Consider the following 12,178-nt stretch of genomic DNA (forward strand, 5'->3'; position numbering starts at 1 on the left):
CACCGAGACTCTTCCAGAGTGCGAGGCGGGAATCGAACCCGCAAGCCGAAGGAGTGGATCCAAAGCCTACGCTTTAGCCCCCACGACCATCGTCCCACTCTTAAATATTTTTTTGTAAAACGACACAAGAGATGCACTAAAATTAAAAGACAAAAGTTGTTCATCCAAGAAAATCAATAAATTTTTTATTAATCATTTCTAAATAGGACGAGTAGATTTTCTTTTAATCGTAAAAAATAAGATTGAAAATAAAAAATATAAATTTTTAGAATTGATTATTGATTCTCGCGCTTCACGCTGGATGATGCATTCACCTCGCGACACACGCTCAGTCTTTGTATTTACCCTACATTTGTGGGCAATTTTTAAAAAAAAATTAAAGGTCAAAACATCGATAACTTTTATTTGGTGATTGAGAATCCTCTTTTGTTGAACCTCCTTCAGCTTTAACGAACACATTCTCATTATGTATCTCATACTTCACATTCGATTTTGTCGAAAGTGCAAACTTTTTTGCATTATTACATTCTCATCAGAGAAGGTATTAGATTTGTGTAAAATTTGACCACCCCAGTTTTTGTCAAATGCACACGTTTTGAGACCCCCTGAATCCGAAAAACAGTTTTTTACGAATGTGTCTGTTTGTATGTCTGTATGTCTGTATGTACGTCTGTCTGTCTGTGAACACGATAACTTTTGAAAAAAGTAATCTATCAGATTGCCTTTTGGTACACTCATTTAGTGTCCTAAGCTAAAGGTCAAGTTCGTTAGACAGCTATTTTGGATGAGAATTCAAAAAGTGGGCACATTTTGAATATTTTTTGAGACCACTTTTTTAAACATTCAAAAATTCTCTGTATGATTATTCATAGTATTTAAAAAATTTAACAATTTATCTTGACGACTTTTTTCGAAAAAAAAAAATTACTAGAGTTATAGCATTTTCCAAATAAAATAAAAAACTCAAACGAACAATTCAGGCCAAACAACGCACGATACGAAAAAAAGTCTGGATTAGAAAAAATTGCTTTTTAAAAGCCCTACAAGATTATGATAACAATCTTTTCAATTTGGTTAAAAAGTTGAAAATTCCAAATTTGATCGTACATAAAAATTTTGAAACCACATTTTTTCAAGATTTGAAAATTCTATATACGGTTTTTCATAGTACTCAGAAACTCAAATCATTTATCCCCATGACTTTTTTCTATTAAAAGAAAATTATCAGAGTTAGAGCATTTTCAAAATCCGAAAAAACAAACTGAAATAAACATTTGAAACCAAACAACGCATGATATGAAAAAACCCAAGGGAAGAAAAACTTTACTTTTTGAAAGCCCTACAGGACTACGATAACAACTTTTTTAATTTGGTCGAAAAGTTGAACATTCCAAATTCGATCGTATCAAAAATAATGAAAAATTCCATTTTTTCGTCAAAATATGCAAGATAGGAAAAAAATGAAAAAGCTCAGATTGCGCGCACTGGAAAGATCTACAAATTTATAATGAATCACTTATCGATATAAGCTACGAAAAAAAATGAGACAAAAATTTTTCATTGAAAAAAGGGCTGTAATTTTTGATAGGACACGTAGTTTTTCTTTAGTCGTAAAAAATGTCATTCAAAATAAAAATATTAAATTTCTTTGAAAAAACGACACAAGGTATGTTCGCCTAAAAAATTCTATAAATTTATTATTAATCATTTTTCGATAGGACGAGTAGATCTTCTTTTAATCGTAAAACATAAGATAAAAAATGCAAAAATGAACTTTTTGGAAAAAGCACAAAAAAGACGAAAGAGGATATAGGCTCCTATATAGAACCCTATATAGTTTTCTGCATTAGACCCTATGCTGATGCGCAATAGTTTTGATTTAATCGTAAAAAACAGAATTAAAAATAAAAAATTATAAAAACAAGGAAATAAGAATTAGTATGATTCAATTTTTATGCATATTATGAATTGTAATGATATACATTTATTGAAATGATACATGTTTCAGAGCAGCTTAGAATACAAGTTAAAGCAAAATAAGAAACAAATACAAAAATAATCATGATAAATAAAATTTTCTTTTTATTTTGCAATTTTTTAATAAGGAATCCCAGGCAGATTTACATAAAAAATGTATTGTAATTAATATAAAAGTGTTGTGTATAATGTAGAAAAGTTTACATATTGGACAAAATCGAGTGCGAAGCACGAGATACGTGATGAGAATGTGTTCTTTAAAGCCAAAAGACCTTTAACAAAAGAGAGTTCAAAATCACAAAATTACAGTTGGCGGTCCGTTCACCTTTGATTTTGAAAGGTTGTGCCCGAATGCGGAAGAAATGCAAAGACCAAGTGCGGAGTGCGATTGCCATCAGTCGCGTGCCGTAGGTGCGCTCAAACTCTCTTTTAACGAAAGAAAATTCACAATTACAAAATTACAGAGGTGGCTGTTTTGAGTCTTAATTTAAAAATATTTGCGCAAGAATGTGCGAAAATATAAAGACCGAGCGCGTAGCGCGAGGTAAGCACATAATCGAGCGCGAAGCGCGAGATAAATACAACATCGAGCGCGAAGCGCGCGATGAGAAGCGTAGCGGGCAGATTTTTTTCTATCGCGTTCATGGTCTTGGAGTCTCTTTAAGATTATTATTTGAAAGATTTTACAACGAATGGCTAGCAAGCTAATAGGTCTATAGCTTGTAGGCAACGTTTTATCTTTTCCCGATTTGAATATAGGCAAGATTTTCACTTTTTTCCAAGCTTTTGAAAAGTAGCCGTGTTTTAAACATGCATTTATTATGTGTGTGATTTAAACTATAGTTTTTTTAGGGAGGTATTTAAGTACTATATTTTGAATCCAATCTAAGCCAGGGGTTTTTCAGATTTTGTTCTTATTATGGCTTTTTTGATTTCCTTAGGAGTTGCTATTTTAATGTTATCTATGTCTGATTCTAGTGTAGTAATTTCAGTAAAAAGTTTTGCTATGATTTCAGCTTTATCTTTATTTTTGAATAATGGGCCATTTAGGCTCTGCAATGGTGGGATGTACCTTTTTCTCTGCCCTTTTAGAATTTTAGTTATTTTCCATAATGAGTTATCTTTTGTTTTTAGAGTGTTTAATTTAGCACCACAATTATCATTTTTTAAGGTGAAGATCGATTCTTGTATCTTTTTATTCACTTTGTTTATATTCGGTTTTAGATATTTATTTTTAGTCCTGTGTGATATTTCTCTCAGAGTGTTTCTGTGTTTAAACTGTTCTATTATATTTCCCGGGAGATTATTATTGGATCTAAAGAGTTTATGTTTTGGAATATGAGACTTTATAGAATAATTAATAATTTCGGTTAAATTTTCTACACTATAGTCAATAGATTGCGTATCATTTAGAAGCGTGCTTATTACTGGACTATTGTTTATTTGTTCCTTAAAGTTTTTTCAATCAGCCTGCTTGTAGTTTATAAAATGAGGAGATTTACTGTACTCTACGTCTATTTGTTTTTCACTTTTTATCATTAGAACAGGTTTATGATCTGAATCAAGTTCATCAAGTGCTTCTATTGTTTCCGGGTTATCAATGTTTTTGAGAATGGCTAAATCAACTATACTCGGTCGAGCTTTTATTTTGTAGGGGTAAAGTGTGAATTTTTGTGGGTAAACTAGGTTGCAAGGGTTTTGATGAATAAAATCATGAATTGTATTTCCATTCTTATCATTGAAATAACAATTCCCGTTAATATTTTTGAAATTAAAATCCCCTGCTGCAATTATTTTATTGCTGAGACTGAATAAATGATTCAGATCCTTTTTACACATATTATTTTTTGGGGCATAGAGATCTAGAATGAGAACATTATTATCTAGTTGAATTCCATGTGCTTCTATTGTTTCTAATTTTTTAACTGGAATTTCAATGCATGAAATGCCATTTTTAACGTAAAGGGCTACCCCACCAGCATCCCTTTCACTTATTCTATCTTTCCTATAACAAATGTATCTGGGGATTCGGGGTTTTGAGTTATTTGTAAACCACGTTTCTCCAACAATTAATATATCTACCTCATATTGTTGGAGAAAGGTAGTTAATTCGTGAATTCTATTTTTAAGCCCACCTGCGTTCCAGTGAGCAATTTTTAATACATTTGAATTTCTATCACTAACCGTCAAGTTCAAGAGCTAGCTAGTTTAAGGCTTGTAGTCTCTTAAAATCAGTCTCATACGTCATCATTTTATCTCTAAGCTTAAGGGTTAACTTTAAAAGCTTACCTAAGTCACAAATTTAGTTGATCTCTTGGAATACGTTCCTTATATTCTCAATTCCTGGTTCAGCATACTTTCCGGATTCCTTGGTTTGAGGTCTATGTTGACATTGAGTTTCATGTATGGAGTTCCAGGCGGAGGTAGTAGGCCTTTGGGGTGGATTTACGGTTTGCGTGGTCCTTCATAGAGTTGGGAAGTTCCTCTGCAGATCTCCACTATATCCTTTTACGTAGGTAGTTTTCCTTTGAGTCTATCCTTGTCGTGGCATTCGCAGTTTTTGTAATTTTTATAGATGAAGTTTGTATGTTTCACATCCCGTGAAATTGGCTGGGTGGCCTCCTTAGAAATTTACGCATTTCGGCTTATCTTTGTCTCTCACTTTTGGATAGTCTGCTTTAAGGTGCTCTTTGAGGTACTTCACACACCTAGGTTTTGCATAGCAATGTTATGTGCCATGCCCGAATCTCTAGCACCGACGACATTGGGTGACCATTTTTGTATTCCTGAAGCGTTCTCATCTAATCCTTGTGGAGGGTTACGAGATAGAGTGGATTTCACCATGCTGCATCTTCAGATTTTCGCCTCATACTCACGACATCTTCAACTTGTAGTCCTTGTTCTTCGTGGCTATTTTTCACGTTCTCTGTAGAAAAGTGTCCCAGTCCGTGTATTACGAATTTTTAGATTTCTTTCCCCTTGTTGAGTAGGTGTGGAATGATATTTCATGTCTGACTAGCAGATCCTTAATACTTTGGTGGTCCTCCATATACTCTAGGTAGATTGTAGTCTTCGTTAATGCTGTGTTCTTTTTAACACGTATTTCTCCACTGGTTATTTCTTGCAAGGCATTAATCAGTATTTCAAAATCCTCTATTCTGTGGTCCAGGATTATGGGTGGTACTTTTCTCTCCTTCGTAGCCTTGTTTTCTTTGATCTGGCTTCGTTTGTGTTGAGTGACTTTCCATGTTGCATTCTTCTTCTGAAGGTCTTTTTTTTGTTCTGATTTTCAGTAATCAATTTTTCTTCTTCCTCCTGCTCCATCTGATGTAGGTCAGTGATGTCCTCCTCTTCTATGGATTGTAGTTCTTGAAAACGGTTTGATAGTTTGAGTGGTTCGCTGCTGCTGATTTTGCAGTAGGATTTAAAAGTCCGGACATTGTTGTCAGTCCAGTCCCTGACCATCAACTTCAGATTTTTAGGCATTTTGTCAGAGGCGCAAGACAGGGCAGCAGGTCTTTCTGCTCTTCGAGGGAAACACGAGCCAAACACCTTCGCCTCCTTGTTTAGTATTTGCACTTCGTTATGAATAGGGCAGCGAGCCAAACACCTTCCGCCCTACGAGAGAGACGCAAGCCAAACACCTTCGCCTCCTCGTATTTCTTCAAAGATCAATATGAGTCAATGAGCTTCTCTAAGTCAATCTGAAGCAATAAATCACTGAATATGTCAGTCTCTCATCTCGGGACTCCGGCATTCTGTACTGGGCCAGTTATGTATTATCACCTGGGACCCGCAGCTGAATAGCGGCTCGCTAGCCCGCCTAGTTACAAACTTTGCAAAAGTGTTAGAGTTCTGGCCATCTTCTGACTTGACCGTTTGATCTGCTCCAGATTAGAGTCGAGACGATCTAGTCTGGGGCTTGGCAACGCCAGATGATTTTTCCACCATGGGAAAGTTCTTCAGAAGTTAAACAATAGGGTCCCGAGTTGCTTCCACTTGAGATCGACTTGAATCGTCGCCAATCAAGACAGGCTGAAGTCGAAAAGTTCGACTTGAACATGGCTTAGTTTTAAGCCGGAGCCAGAAATCAATTTATATCTTGGAGACAAGTTTATATGGCTTGAAGACATAAATTTATCACTTGAGTCGAATTTGTATGACTGCAACTCGAGCGGCTTATAACTTCGAAGATATACCTGCCCAAACAAAAAGGGTCATTCTGACTGTCATACAAGCTATTTGTTAATCATTAAATCTTGTATATTTTTATACAATGCATATATATATATATATATATATATATACGACGAAAGATAGGGTGAGATGAGGGGAGGGAGTCTCTGAGGAGTGGGGAAGTAAGCTGGTTCAGGAGTATTGGAGGGAGAAGGAGAACAGGCGTTGTGTTGCAAAGATGGAGGTGGACGAGGAAAGGTAATTTAGAACGAATGAATTGTTGTTTGTTTTTACGTATTTCTAACGAATTAGGAGATCCTTGTAGAAAGTTACGATTTCATTTTTTTAAAGAAAATGTTTAAGGTTAATACTTTTTTAGACCTGCAGATTCTGATATATACATAAAACTCCATGGATACAAAATATGTGTCGATACAACGTTATTTCAGCCGAGGCTTCAAATACTAAATTCTACATTCTGAAAAATTAATGTAACACTAGTTTACCCTCTAACAAGTAAAGAAAATAATTCTAATTAATACCAAATTCCAAAATTCTAAAAAATACTTTGATTCCAATTTTGAATCCTGGATCTTGTGTTTTTCATCCAGTGTATTTATATTTTAGAAAAACCCAAACATGCTCAGATAAATGTTTAAACCATAAGTTATGAAGATAATTTGACTAAACACCAAGATCACAAGATGAAAAATTCGCTGTATTTCCAATTTCGATTCCTACGTTTTAGCGATTTTTTTCCTCGTGCATTTTTTTCACTGGAAAGTTTTCAAGTACCCCAAGAAATCCTTCTCCTATGTACAAAAGCGTTTAATTTTTTCCCCAAAAACAGGGTTATAATAAACAGAAATTATCCCTCACAAAGTTATTCATTGAAATCTGTAAAAAAATTGAGATGAATTTTCTGACCCCCAGGTATGCAAGGAAAAATTGATATAAAAATTTTATTTTAGATTTTAAACCCTTGTATCGCAGTCATCAAAACGACATAGACATAGGATGTCGTAAAGTTGTCGTAAAGATGTCGTAACGATATTGTAAAGACGTCGCCAAATTTTGTGCCCACTGGGAAAGATAAGAAAAAATGAATGATGAATAACTGAGTTATTAATAATGAGAATTTAGTACAATTTCTTTTCGCAATCTGAAAATGGTTATTCTTCACGAAAATGTGAAAGGAATAAAATACAAAATTTTAAGGTATTTTTTACCAGTTAGATAGGGAAGCGGCTTCTGATTCTTTGGAAATTTTATGAATAACAATGGTACAGGAGCATCCTCAGACCGAAGGATTAGTTCTTCAGTTTTTATTGGCTTTGCAGAATTTTCAGCTGAAAAATATAATATGAAAATATACAGCATGAATACAAAAAAGCAACAATAAAATTAAGGAAATTTCCTACCGCCCTTTATATTTGGCTCCTTTTTTATGAATAAATTCCATGGTGGTTGCTTAATTACGATTGTAGATTTTACTGCTCTTAAGATTAAATGAAAACCATTCCATTAGATAAAAAAGGATGCAAAAAGTTAAATGTATTTCAAAGTCAGAAAATATATACAACACGCTTACTTTGATCTTCTTCTTCCAAGGAGCCTAATTGATTTGGACAAAGTGGACGCTTTTTTGGTAGTTCTACTATGGGTAAAATATTCTGAAAATTTTCATCCGAGCTGAGCATATTCTGGACCTGTGTTTCAACGCTTTTCGCAAGACTTTCATTTGCTGCAAGAAAATAGTACACGTGTCAGAGTTACCATAAAAGGCACATGTCCATTATTATCCAAGGATTCCTGACTGTCCCACAACATTGCATCCAGGGGGCTTTGGGTTACAAGCATAAGAAAAAATGCAAAACATGTGGCCCAAGGCTTTTAAACGCTAAAATTTTTTATTTTATGTTGTTGTAAAAAAATGAAAAATTACTTCCGTTGAAACAATAAGTGTGATATTAAAATGATGATAGGCATCACAAAAAATTATTTTAAGCTTCTTTTATTTTGAATTCTGCCCCTTTAAGTGAAAAAATGAGCCTCTATGGAAGGGGATTGACAATGTATAAAGCTCTTTTTTATATGCCATATATATCTTTATGCCTTGAATGATTAAAAATTACTTTTTGAAAGTTTAAATCTGAACCAGCGATAGGAAAGTACCCTTAAACTTCTAAAAAAGACCTTTTTTGACTTTTTTCACAATTGTTTACATAATTACTTATAATAAAAGTTCTAGGATTCAAGCTAGTCATTTATCATTTTAACTAATGTAAAACTAATGAAAATCTAATGAAAAACTAAGTAAAAAAATTTGCTTTAAATTTATAATTCTTCATTATTATTTAAAATAAAAAATCAATATAAAAAACTTACCATAGCTGTTAAAGCAATCGGAAGTTTTCATTGAATTTTCAAATAAAAAAAAAGGGAATAGAAAATTTTAATCGATTTTACTTTTTTTTTTACTATTTTCGGATTTCAACTTACAATACAGTCACCACTAATGTATATAATTATGTGCATATTTTTCTCCAATATATTATTAAATATAAATAAATATTTTTAATTCTAATCATTGTTTATTGCCGTTAAATCACAATGTATATGTGCATTTCTGCGCAGGGAATTCGTATTGCCGCTGATCCTTCTCTCTCAAGTTGTAGAAGTCAGCGAAAATTGTAGCAACTGGGGACTTAAGATGAATGCGTGATTGGAATTAATTTGCAAACCACTGAGATGAGCTGTATTACAGAAATAATTTTTGATTGAATGCAAAATTCATAGAATTTTGCCTAAGAATATTGTTTAGATGAATGAAAAAGTAAGTTTTCATTTCTTAAACAAAACCCGTGTGGAAAAATTTCGTGGCAGTCTTGAATGATGCTGATTCCAGTAAAGTTTCTCTCAAGCCTGTCTATTCATGCAATACTAGACGGGCGCTACACTGGCGCTAGCTAGTTTTTTAACGTGTTTGATTCTAACGCTTCTACTTCTAGTCCCAGTCTTGGCGCTATATAGGAGTTCGTTACGAATTTGATTCATTCAGATTAAATGTAGTTTTAGATTGAATCACGGTTTGAACTTTAAAAAAATTACAAGAGTAAATTCAAAAAGTAATCTTTTTTGAATGAAAGATTTATAAAATTACAATACATAATTGCATATATGCTCAAGTAATAATTAAATGGACACTATTTCATATTTAAGGTAGGCAATAATTATTAAAAGCGATTCAAATTTTAATATTCGCACTGGATTCTTAAGAGCGATTTTTTAAAAGAATGTTTTAAAGGATTTTCTTTAAATTGAATTATATCGTAAAGTTATAATAAATTCATATTAAACATATAATAATAATGATATTATAATGCTACGTATTATACTTATAATATTAAAAAAAAAAAAACAAATTTCAACATAAATAATTTATTGTTATTATTTTTTTATTGTTCAAATGAAAATTAATCCTAATATGTTAATTGTTTGAAATAAGAAGCAATAATTATTTTGTAACCGAATCGCAAGTATAATGAAAAATACCTCATTATTTTAAATGATTTATTTACTTATAAAGTACTTTGAATGTTGAAAATGGTTGACGTTTTATTGTAATAAATATTACGATGTAATGAATGGAAATTCATATTCGAAAAAAATGACAATGTTTTCAAGTTTTAGATGGCTGAGTGTGTTAAGGCTACGTGGCAAAGTTACAGCAAAATAATATGTAATTATACGTCAAAAATTCGACTGCCGGCATATATACAAGTCTTGTGGAAACTCATGATTTCATTTTTTTCTTGTACATAAACTTTTTTTATGTTTTTAATTATCTGAAAAATCTCTATATTAAACATTCAGGTACTAAAAAATAATTATATTATTTAATTATTAATTTTTTTACCAAATTAGACGATATGTCCAGAAACTAGTCGATCCGAACGTTACATCCCAATCCAGCCACTGGACAGTCTGCAGCGCGCCAGTTTCGACACAAGGCGGACTCGACAGAAAAAGTACAGCGCCACGAAATTTTTCAAGACGGGAGAGACAAAGAAAAATTGGAAGATAATTAAAAAGAGAAAAATCCTGGAGATTATTTATAAAGAAACAGGTCGCAAACTATTTATTTAAAAAGCAATTAAATTATTTGAGTCTATGTGAAAAGTAAGAAACTTAGACTCGAAATTATAGGGAGTAGGATCACAATTATTGGCACATTTTCTGTATGTACAACACTACTTTTTTAAACATACCAAATGGTCTATGTACAGATTTTATTTTGTGCTTGGTCCATTTTGAGCCTGGGTTTCCCATCTAGCCATGCACTTAGAAGCGCTTTTTCCTTTAGGTGGCCAATAAAGAAGTCTTCTGTCATTAGAAAGCCAAAAATTGGGAGCTATATTACACGAATCCTCGCATGTTCCAACGACCCACGATCTGACCTAAAAACTATTTTCAGCTATACATTTTAATGATTTGTGGACACCTGATAATTACTAAATATAACAAAAATTCATTATAAAAGAATTTGAGTTCTTGATTGTCAAATCATCCTATGTAAACAAGTGGTGTAACGATATATCTTGAAAATCTCATAATAATTAATGATGAAGCCCGGATTGATTTTTTATTATTCGAAGTTGTTTTCCCGGTAAGAAGCCTGGAATTAAAAAGTATTAGAAAATTTGAATCCCTAAGAATGCCCTTTCTGTCCTTAGTTTTTTAATTCTCTTTAGGGGACGAAAATGATAAGATATCAATCCGTTTTAAAGCCGATCGGAGATATCAGACGTAACCTCGAATACATTAAAAACACAATTTTCGTTTGAAAAATTAGAACGCGCTCTAAAAGCATGAAATTTGTCAAATCTAGTACGATTGTATGTGAGAATACATTTCTTTATCGTCAAATGTTCGCTTTGTTCAAATATTATCATTTGAAAAAATATAAAATCATGATAAAAAATTGAAAAAATTATTTTTCGCTAGAACCTTCTGTGTGGAAATTGATCCTACACCGTAAAATGATCGGCGCTATGCTTTAAAAAGCTTTTTTCCTGATTATTATTCGAAAAACAGTAAATAGATGTAGCAAAATTTGCTAAATTAAAAGACATTAAAATTTGTTTTATTCTTGGTTGCTTTGTGATATTAAGCAAAATATTGTCAGCGCTAGGTACAGAAAGGGATTCAATTTGAGAGCTAACTTCAACTGCCGTGGATATTTAAAACGGGAGGACAAAAACGGGATCCAGAAGCATTCAATATTTCTCGCGTTACCACTGAATGAATGAAATTTTTCAATACTTTTTAATGCAAGCCTTTTTACTGGGTTATATTTTCAATTAGAAATTTTGGACATTAATCTATCAATTAAAATGTTATGCATGTCTTATATTAATGCTTTTTGCTGGAAATTCGTATTAAAAAAAAATATACACAATCATAAATTTTCGAAAAGGAATTAAGAATTTAATTTTAAAAATTAGATTGTTTTACTTGTTTTAATCGGAAATTAGCATGTTCAAAAAGATATTTTTTCGGTTATTTTGGCCTTTTTGCTTGAGATCAAAATATTTAAACAAAAATGTTTAGGTTTTGAAGTTTAAAAATTGTTGAACAATTTTAGGTTACTTCAGCGTTGTACATACAAAATTAGTATTTTAGAACAAAAATCATTATAGTTTGAATGAGATAAAAATTTTTCAGAGTGTCAGCTTATATTTAAGTTTTTCAAAAAAAATCGCTTACTCTAAACTAAATATTTTATAAAAATGTTGTATATATTCATTCTGAAATTGAGATATTAGTTTTCATCAATTATCAAAACCATTGTTCTTCTTTGTCTTTTTAGTTTGAAAATTGATCCCTTTTGCTATAAATTTCATGTTTTTTAATTAAAATGATACGATCTCGCCCGTGGTTCGCTCAAGCGGGAGGGGGGGATGAGACGAGCGTAGTCAAAAGTTAGAGAAGGACAGGAAGGTGTAATATATTGGGGGGGGGG

At 32.4% G+C, this 12,178-nt stretch overlaps 1 protein-coding gene across 2 annotated transcripts in view; it reads right to left on the reverse strand.

Annotated features, from left to right (window-relative positions):
• LOC117171811 overlaps nucleotides 1-4,954 on the reverse strand; it is an 11,283-nt gene extending 6,329 nt beyond the window's left edge. For both annotated transcript variants that reach the window (XM_033359439.1, XM_033359440.1), the window contains exon 1: nucleotides 4,267-4,954. The gene's annotated coding sequence lies outside the window, so the exon portion shown is untranslated. The remainder of the gene's footprint in view (nucleotides 1-4,266) is intronic.
• Between the last annotated feature and the right edge of the window lie 7,224 nt (nucleotides 4,955-12,178).

This window comes from Belonocnema kinseyi, chromosome 4 (genome assembly GCF_010883055.1).
Source record: "Belonocnema kinseyi isolate 2016_QV_RU_SX_M_011 chromosome 4, B_treatae_v1, whole genome shotgun sequence".
Taxonomy (NCBI): domain Eukaryota; kingdom Metazoa; phylum Arthropoda; class Insecta; order Hymenoptera; family Cynipidae; genus Belonocnema; species Belonocnema kinseyi.